Source organism: Ascidia mentula, chromosome 1, assembly GCF_947561715.1.
Source record: "Ascidia mentula chromosome 1, kaAscMent1.1, whole genome shotgun sequence".
Taxonomy (NCBI): Eukaryota; Metazoa; Chordata; class Ascidiacea; order Phlebobranchia; family Ascidiidae; genus Ascidia; species Ascidia mentula.
Window position 1 is genome coordinate 3,932,096 of NC_138566.1, and position 10,763 is coordinate 3,942,858.

Sequence of the window (10,763 nt, forward strand, 5' to 3'; positions counted from 1 at the left end):
ATCCATTCGAAGGAGGTGTATTGAATTCGCTTCACTTTTACAACATTTCGAAAACAGATAAACAGAAGGGGTTGCAGGTGTGCGCTTTTGAATTTGTCGCATTGCATCAGGTAACGACAAAATAACAAAAGATTTGTGCTTAACACTCGATTTAAAGTTGCTGTAACCGTTTACTTTTCGTGCTATGTTGAGGAATCCAGCAGACTAAAACGTTTTAGTGCAATTCTTCTCTTGTCTTCCTGACATAGTTCAAGAGAACGTCACAGATTTTTAGATGTTTGCCTATTGTACAACGTTCATCAGTAAATATTAACAACGAAAATCACTCATGAAAAATACATTCGAGTTGTAAATTAGATTGAAATGTTTCAATTCGTCTTGAACACGGCTAAAATGGGCTTACGCCAAAACACACACAAATGCAAGAACATTTTAAAATGTCGCAGCTACCTAAACGAGATTAAAACGAATATTACATCCTTGTATAAACCAGACCAATGTGGAAAATAACATATATTTGTAAAATTTGGATTCAAACCAATCACCGTTACATTGTTGGACGCCATGTTTTTTCGCTTCGTCGAAGCGGCATCTATCGTATTACAAACAGAACGGTTTGGACGAGAAATTAGTTTCACCCGACACAATTATTCAACCAAAACCTGATCGGTGTCGCTAGAATGCGGTGACTTTCAAACTGCGCTTGGTGACGCTATGGTGTGTCAGTTTAAGTTTACAAGGACGTCACGCAACAAATTAAACAAACATAAGTTACTTTTTTGAACCATATTAGGGGAAAGGTAAAGTCAGCATTCTGCGACTAAATTTTGGTTGACTGATGAGAGAAAACGTGATATTTACCGAGGAAATATTTCATCCAAAATGCGGTAAATTTAAAGCAGGTAATCGTTGTTGTATCAAACATTCCATGCACTGTTTTGCAGAATAACTTCAAGCGAAAAACGCACATCAAAATATAAACCTCGATTACGATGCACAAAAACTTCTGAAAACCATATTATTAAGAACATGATACCACACCGGGATTTGAACCCACGATGTTCAGGGCACTAATCTGATCTGGTTTTCTGCTTCATATTGCCCGATGCTGCCACTCGCCCGCCTTCTTGGGTTGATTTCGTTCTGGGCACAAACTACACATCATTTTAACGCCACCTAGAGAGCATGCCATTAAAAGATTTTATACCCCTAGGTAGCGGAGTGGTACGTTTTGGGTATCTCATAGTCCGCACCGCACTCGACGAGGAAGATTGCAGAGTAAAACATTGGTACAAAAACCTTTAGTTAGTTATTAACTGAGTATAAAAAATACGAGCGCTTGTGAAACTGTTGGACGCGACTGGAGACGAAATTTTCTGGTATCCTAAATTTGGCTTTCCGTTTGTTTGTTTGTTTGTTTGTTTGTTTACATGAAAAGGCGGTTTGTTATCAGCAATAACCAGGTTTGGCAACGATGCTATGTTGAATGGAGTTGTGTATGCACTCGTATGTGCTTGAATCAGCTATTTCATACATGAGCAACGTAGTGAAAAGAAAATATCAACCATTATATCAGATGGGTGGTGCCAAGCGAAACTTATTTCTTTTATTTCTTTGCATTGCTCCCTGAAGGTGGAATCATTATTAAAATGCACATACAGTCGCTTGAAAGATTACTAGTGTGCTAAAAGATTATTTTATGCTTCTTTTTAAAATTTGTTGTTCAAATAGTGGCTCAGATATTGTTTCAAAGAAACCAAAGTACATCGCGTGACAGCTCGACAAGCGAAGAGCCGCCTCTGTTTGCTCAAATATATTTACTTTACACAGAGCAAATTAATAGGTTAACTATAAACAGGTTGGGTAAAAGCTTGATAGTTCAAAGGTTAGCGATAAATCAATTTTCCTATGCAATGTCTTTATAAATTGCTGCAACCAGTGGAAATAAAGAAAATCAAAGAAAGAAAAAAAAAAGGTTAAATTGTTCGAAGCGCGTTAGTGGCGAGTAACTTCTACCGCGTGCCAGTTGTTAGTTAAGTGGCCGAGACTATAGTTGGGTGGCAAAAGCATAATACAGAGGATAATGAAAGCGAATATTGACAACGAATTCCAGAGTAAAGTGCGAACAGATATTTAACAAGTTACAACGAAAAAAAGGTTTGTCGTCGAGCCGGATGCCTGAAGACTGCGAGTTTCGCCGGAAAGCCTAACACCGTCTGCAGCCTTCGGTGTTCTAATTGTGTGAAGAATTGAGTAGGGAAACATGCGTGTTGCTGCAAGGTATATTAGTCTATCATTAAATCATAACCACACAAAAATATTTTTTCATTTTTTTTCCTTTGCTGGATATGGATGATCTTACAAAGGGATTATCTTCATTGGTTCTACAAATATGTACTTGGTTAATATTTTGCCTTACTGTACATTACAGCAATATATTTCAGAAAAACAAACGTCATTTGTAATTTTTTTTTTTCGCCTGGAATTAGTCTAATCAAATAGAACTGGACCTTACTTACCAATAAAGGGAATCGCTTTGTAAGATCATCCATATCCAGCAAATTTAAATACACAATTAAGCAACAAACATTTTGTGCACTTTTTCGTAATTACTGAAAGAAAAACCAGACCGAAGTAAGGCAACTTTTCTATTTTTGGACCGCCCAGAGAGTAAATGCAATTACATGTTGTTTGCCAAGTACCTGCCAAGTACCTGCGAAGTACGGACAGAAAACCAACTTATATTAACTGCCGTGCTAGAATATGATCAATAAACACATCATTTTCGTCCATTATACCAACGAACTTTATATAAGATCTAAGTTACATTTTTTTTACATACAACGAAAGTGTGACATACTTTAGTTAACATAAACGGAGTAATCCAAAACATTTTCATTCATAGGATTCATCATCACATTATGTTTACACTATCAACGTGCAAGTGTAAGAGCTACTCAACTGTGATTACTCCAAAAAACAACAGCGTATGCGAAGACTGAAGGGACTAACACAAACTATAGCGCATCGTTGAAGTGTAAACCTCTGTAATTATGATTATCTCTAACCTCAAGAGCAACATTTTGAGATTTGGTCAATGAGTTCGACGCCACAGGTAAGTGATTATCTTGCGCCAATACAAATATTGTTCGTGTTTGACAAATATTTACAAGGCAAACAAAAAAACATCAACACTGTTATTTAATCGCAACTTACACAACTGATTTACCCTTTGGCCCCTTGCACTGTACGGTAAACGCTGGCGACAAAACGACCACTACCAAAGACAAAGTAATGAACAAAGTAATGTTGTGCTGATTAAGCTGAATGATTTATAACGGATGTGGTGACTTGCATTAAATGTATCGGTGAAACCACTCATCTTAACTATTGTTTTAAAAGGAAACAAGTCCACGGCATGCAACCACTAATATATATGATGTTATTCAAATTAGCCTACATACTAATCAAACTTGTCTTGGCTAAACTACCTATCCGCAAAATTTTTGATACAAAAATCTTTTCTGTTTTGTATGATTTTAAATAAATTTTATTTGCAATTACAACGATAGAATAATGCACAGAAAAGTCTAACATCAATAGTTGTCATAAATCGTTGCAGTTTTGCAGAAAAAAGACGCCATTTTTGTGGGTCAATCTTGACAATGACATTTTGCAATTATATTTCACTTTGTTTATTAGAGTAAATACCCCGAGCAGAATCGAAATTTTATTGTTCAGTTTACTTTTGGAGGTCTGTGAACACATGACGAAATAAGTCTATGTCGCCGAGAAAGTTTGGGATATCTTTACGTGAAGAAAAATATACCGTATTGAAAGTAGTAAACTGGTAAGAAGGGAAAATATAGCTGTAGGGCTAATTATATTTCCAATTTAACTTTGGATGAACAATTATCTCCACCATCTTGATTTTGTTGGCGATGTTCAGTAAAAGCCTGATAGGTTTGTTCAGCCCAGTAAGCATTCTTTTTTGAATTTTGGCAATTCTTCTTCCAAAAGTTTACAAATTCCTCTCGATTCATGTCAACCACCTTATTATACATTTCTTGCACCTTAAACAGTAAAAAAAAGAAAACCGTTTCAAAATGCCGAGGATTAAATTGTATAGCCTTTCGAACTCAGTAAGTTGATTTATTTTTCTCCTGAAGCCTGTGCAAGCAGCCAAATTTTATCAAAAAAATCATCAACATTTTTATTCGTCTATGACGTCATAATAATGTTTAGAAAACAAGACAACTTGTTCCTGCTGTGCAGTAGACAGTATATAAACAAAGTGAGCCAATAATAAGATTTTAGTGAGCTGTATACAGGTGGCCATCACTACTTCGACCTATGAGGTCTCAACAGTGCAGCTTGGTGTGATTCTTCTGGACGACTCTGCCGACCAAACAGTTTGCATAGTCACCACTAAGTGGAAGCCTGGCCGTTTGGTCGGCAAAGTCGTCCACAAGAGTAGGCATTAAAAATTAGGCCGTAAACAAATAAATTTTGTCTGAAACACCGTACCGTAAAACCACTGTCGGCCATAAATGTTGAGTATGCCTTATCCATGCCCGGTACATCAGTCCATTCCATATCCGCAAGAGGTTTCTTGAGAAACTTATCTTTTTTAAGATTCTGCAAATATGTACTTGGTTAATATTTTGCCTTACTGTACATTACAGCAATATATTTCAGAAAAAACGTCACTTGTCGTTCATTTTGTTTCGCCTGGAATTAGTCTCATCAAATAGAACTGGACCTTACACACCAGCAATGAAGAAAAGCTCTTTGTAAGATCATCCATATCCAGCAAATTTAAATACAGAATATTAAGTGCAATTTTTCCGTAATTACTGAAAAAAAAACAGACAAAAAAACAACTTTTCTGTATGGGAACGCCCAGAGAGTAAATGCAATTACGTGTTGTTTGTTTATTGAACATATTCTACCCAGAGAGTAAATGCAATTACAAGTACCTGCGAAGTACGGACAAAAAGATTAACATAAACTACAGCGCATCGTTGAAGTGTAAACCCCTGTAATTATGCATTATATCTAACCTCAAGAGCAAAAGTTTGAGATTTGGTCAATGAGTTCGACGCCACAGCTGAGTGATTATCTTACGCCATTACAAATATGGTTCGTGTTTGACAAATATTTGCAAGGCAAACAGAAAAACATCAACACTGTTATTTATTCGGGTTTGTAGAGTGGCGGAGGTTGGATTGCAACACGGCAATAAATCGCAGTGTGTCTGCGGACAACAAATTCTCTGTACTCATAGCGTTAACATAATTAACCTCCCAAATTACTTGCATGTATACTATACTGACCATATTGCAGAGTCAAAACTTAAAAATATTTTTAAAAAGGCAATTCTTCCTCCTGGTTGCTGCAACAACCTCTCATTTGCAATGATGACTTGGTTGGTATGTCATGCATAAAAATTAATTTTATTTACAACATGTTGGCAAACAAAGTTAAACTTAAAATGGCCAACGCTGGAAAACAACATGTTGGATCATATCGTGGCAAAGCTTCGCTAAAGGCAAGTTGTCACGCGAAATAAATACGCCCATTGTTAAGCAAATATATTTCAGAAAATTTAGGCGACTCCCCGCTTGAAAATTGTCACGCGATGCACTTTTATTTCAGAAACCTAAAAAAGTATGTGTATAGGCAACAACAAAAAACTAAATAATCTCTTAGCATTGACTTGTGAAGCTTGCAAAACAATTCACAGACAGCAAACAAACAGGGAAGCATGTGTAGAAACGCATACGATTGCACAGTGTCTGTTATATAAGTTGTTAGAAATACACATTATTGTACAAAACTTCAAACAAATTTCTACAACGCTTAGTTGAAATGTTAAACATGACTCTTGTCCCGGGTCTTATATATATTCGATGATATTGACTTACTTCAAAACAAACCTCAAATATTCGTAGTTTGTTAAAATTTATGTTTAAATCTTCACTGGCAGTTAAACAAATGCTTTCTATCGCGTTGCAAATTCAACCTCTGTTGCACATTATATTCGTTTCAGCTTACCCGGAAGCGTATCATTAATTTTCTTTCGGGTTTTATAATTTGATTTTGATGGTTATGCTACGTATTCACAATAAACTATTACGCTCGCATTTTGCTACAGAAAGATATAATGTTCTGTAAGTTCTGTAACATCTTGTCTTTGTATTGCGCAAAGTCAAAGAACAGCACATGGTGCATCATCTTTAACCACATTTGTTCTTGGATAAGAGCGAACCACATTTCCTGGGGCAGTCGCTACGCAATTCACAGCCAGCAAACAAACAGGCAAGCATGTGTAGAAACGCATACGATTGCACAGTGTCTGTTATATAAGTTGTTACAAACACACATTATTGTACAAAACTTCAAGCAAATTTCTACAACGCTTAGCTGAAATGCTAAACATGACTCTGTGCCGGGTCTTATATATACAACTTATAACAAAGCTAATATAATCGATGGTTTGTTAGACCCGGTATGTGTTGTTCCCGTAAAGCGTCACTGATCATATTGCAAACCGTTCGTTGGGTCGACAAACAAGTTTCGCTCCAAACACAATAAACTTCCGTTTGCAACGGGAAGGCTTCAAAAATGGTTGAGAATATTCGAACCAATCATTGTTACATTGTTGACCTAAACGGTTTTCTTTGCTTTGTCATGCAGCCAGCTCGTTATTACATTGGAGTTGACTGACACCTCCGTTAAATTAACATATTTCTAACAAAATAGTCGATGATATTGGCTTACTTCAAACCAAACCTTAAATATTCGTAGTTTGTTAAAATTTCTGTTTAAATTTTCACTGGCAGTTAAACAAATGCTTTCTATCGCGTTGCAAATTCAAACTCTGTTGCACATCATATTCGTTTCAGCTTACCCGGAAGCGTATCATTAATTTTCTTTCGGGTTTTTATAATGAGGTAAATGACGGAGTCTAATTCGCAGCAAAGCATCGGATATTTTGATTTTAATGGTTATGCTACGTATTCACAATAAACTATTACACTCGCATTTCGCTACAGAAAGATATGATGTGTCGTTGATTGTGTGATTAAAGGTGAAACAAAATCCTGTGACATTATTTTGTGTAGAAATGTACGTAGTGGTTAGGTCTCATCATGTTTTGTGCTCATAACGTTTTCGTAACCTCACATGCCATCTTATGATAAATGTTGTACATTAAAAAAAATTATATTTTCAAGTCTTGCAGTGCAAAACGAAAATCGTTAAGAGGGTGTCACCGCCTCATCAAAGACTACGTTAACGTATGACGTAATTGAACAAAGGCACGCTTTGTTTAAGCAACACATCCACACCCTCTTAACGGTTTTCGTGTAAGAGCAATTGGTACCTCAAAGCAACGAAATAACGCAACAGCAACATACCAACGCAACAACCAAAAATGCTTCATGCATGGTTTAATGTCATAATCGTAATACTTGACAACATAGGACAGACTAGTTCTGTAACATCTTGTCTTTGTATTGCGCAAAGTCAAAGAACAGCACATGGTGCATCATCGTTAACCATTTTTGTTCTTGGATAACAGCGAACCACATTTCCTGGGGCAGTCGCTACGCAATTCACAGCCAGCAAACAAACAGGCAAGCATGTGTAGAAACGCATATGTCTGTTATATAAGTTGTTAGAAACACACATTATTGTACAAAACTTCAAACAAATTTCTACAACGCTTAGCTGAAATGCTAAACATGACTCTGTGCCGGGTCTTATATATACAACTGATAACAAAGCTAATATAATCGATGGTTTGTTAGACGCGGTCTGTGTTGTTCCCGTAAAGCGTCACTGATCATATTGCAAACAGTTCGTTGCGTAAAGAAACGAGTTTCGCCCAAACACAATAAACTTTCGTTTGCAACGGGATCGTTAACACTTCTAAAATGGTTGAGAATATTCGAACCAATCATTGTTACATTGTTGACCTAAACGGTTTTCTCTGCTTTGTCATGCAGCCAGCTCGTTATTACATTGGAGTTGACTGACACTTCCGTTGAATTAACATATTTCTAACAAAATAGTTGATGATATTGGCTTACTTCAAACCAAACCTTAAATATTCGTAGTTTGTTAAAATTTCTGTTTAAATTTTCACTGGCAGTTAAACAAATGCTTTCTATCACGTTGTCATTCCACCTCTGTTGCACATTATATTCGTTTCAGCTTACCCGGAAGCGTACCATTAATTTTCTTTCGGATTTTATAATGAGGTAAATAACTGAGTCTAATTCGCAACAAAGCATCGGATGATTTGATTTAGATGGTTATGCTACGTATTCACAATAAACTATTACGTTCGCAATTTTCTACAGAAAGATATGATGTGCTGTTGATTGTGTAATTAAAGGTGACACCAAATCCTGTGACATTAATTTATGTAGAAATGTAGGCTACGTAGTGGTTAGGTCTCATCATGTTTTGTGTTCATAACGTTTTCTTAACCTCACATGCCATCTTATGATAAATGTTGTGCATTAAAAAAAATTATTTATTAAGCCTTGCAGTGCAAAACGTTTGTGAGGCTGGTGATAACCTTTGCAAATGAACAACCTCGAATAAGTTTGACCTACGCCGTCCCTACGCACGAAACAATATTTTTCCTTAAAACCATTTTTAAGCATGAGCCTTGGGGTTAGAATTTGGCAATCTCCTTTCTTCAGGTTTCGAACTAATCAATCTTCCAATTTGTATTTACAGTTTTATTCTTACCAAGTGCCAATATAAAGACACAAGGCAGGCAATGTTAACTTCAATCCTTTTCACATAAGCAGTTTACGGCACAGCACTTGCAAACGCAAACGAACTTGGAGAGAAAATGGCCGCACCAGTCAGGTGTGTGAAACAACGATGTACAACATACATTGAAGACAAAGCACACTGGCGTTGATATGGTCAGACTTGGGCCAACGCTAGCAAACTGGACATAACACGCAACACAATGAACAATTTGGGTTTCGTGAAACAACAATATGACCTTTATGCATCAATTAGTTTTGTTAATTATGAATTTGTTGCAGTACCGACTATCCGAGTGTATCATACACCATAAAATATAAAGTAATTAATAGTAATTTATGCTCGCGATAAGAATGTTGCACAAAACTAACCACACTTCTTCAAGGAGGTTGCTGAAACCTTTAATTTAAAACCGGTAAAAACTGGTGAGTTGTTTAAATGTGGGTTCTGGTTTCGAACTAATCAATCTTCTAATTTGTATGTACAATTTTATTCTTACCAAGTGCCAATATGAACACAAGGCAGGCAATGTTAACTTCAATCCTTTTCACATTAGTAGTTTACGTGGCAAACGATAGAGTTTAGAATAGAATGCCAGGCAGCACTTGCAAACCATGTTAGAGAGAAAATGGCCGCGCCAGTGAGTGTGTGAAACAACGTTGTACAACATACATTGAAGGTCAAGCACCATGGCGTTGACATGGTCAGACCTAGGCCAACGCCAGTCGCCAGTAAACTGGAAATAACACACAACACAATGACCAATTAATTATGAATTTGTTGCAGTACCGTCCGAATCTGGGCAACCAAAGGTAGTTGCTGAACCGCCCATCCGAGTGTATACACCATAAAATAAAAAGTAATTATTGGTGAAATTCATATGGCGTCTATAAAGATAATATGTCTGCATGACACAGACTGGAACTGCAGTTTCAAAACAAATAGTTCATTTATGCTCGCGATAAGAATGTTGCACCCGAAGATGCCACGAAGCGACAAAACTAACCACACTTCTTCAAGGAGTGTGCCGAAACTTTTAATTCAAAACCGGTCAAAAACAGGTGAGTTGTATTATTGTTGGTCCACTTTACTCTTCACAACAGTATTAAGGCAGGTAAATCTTTTAAGGCATTGTATGTAGATACTGCTTTCAAGGGCAAAATACGACATGTGACTAAAAGGAAGTTACAAAATGCCACAAGATCACACTTGCATACAAGAGAAAACACCACATGTAGATCCTTTGCCTGAAATAAAATATTCTATGGTTAATAATGTCACAATTTGGACGCCAGTTATCGTTTAATGTTCTAAATTCCTTTACTATTCTTTAATCAATCGGGTAAACTACAAAACGTTTGTTATTACTCCAATTGTCATATACATATCTACGACATCATACAAATGTGGGGTTACCTCTGGAACGCGGTTTAAAATTGACCATTGAACACCAATATAACATGAGTTGCCATACCGTTCTTATTTCAAAGATTTGTCTTTGTTTATATGAACGGTTCGTCCTTATTTTGACATCGCAATTAGAAAAAAGTCATCATGTTGAAACACCAAGATAAATATTTTTTTGAGTTGTCCTTTTTTTCAGTTTTACGTGAAATTAACATCAAAATTAAAAAAAAAACTGCTATTTTACTAAGAAAATACCAAAAATAATGAACAATACCGTTGTAATGTTGAATTGTCTCAGTTTTGCTGCAGACGCTGTTCCGATTCCAGGAACGATTGAAACCGAATCTCCTGGATTTATTGCATATAGCGTTGGAAATTCGATCTCCTTTTTGGTCTGAACGTTGATTGTAAAAGTTCAGTGAACAATTTAAACTTGCTACATAGAAGCCTTATCACCTGGTTCTGGGGATTTTCTGGTGGATCTTCGGGAAAAGAAATATTTAAACTACCCAAAGTATGAGTAAGTTGATCAATCGGAGTCTGAAAAAATACATGCGAATTAA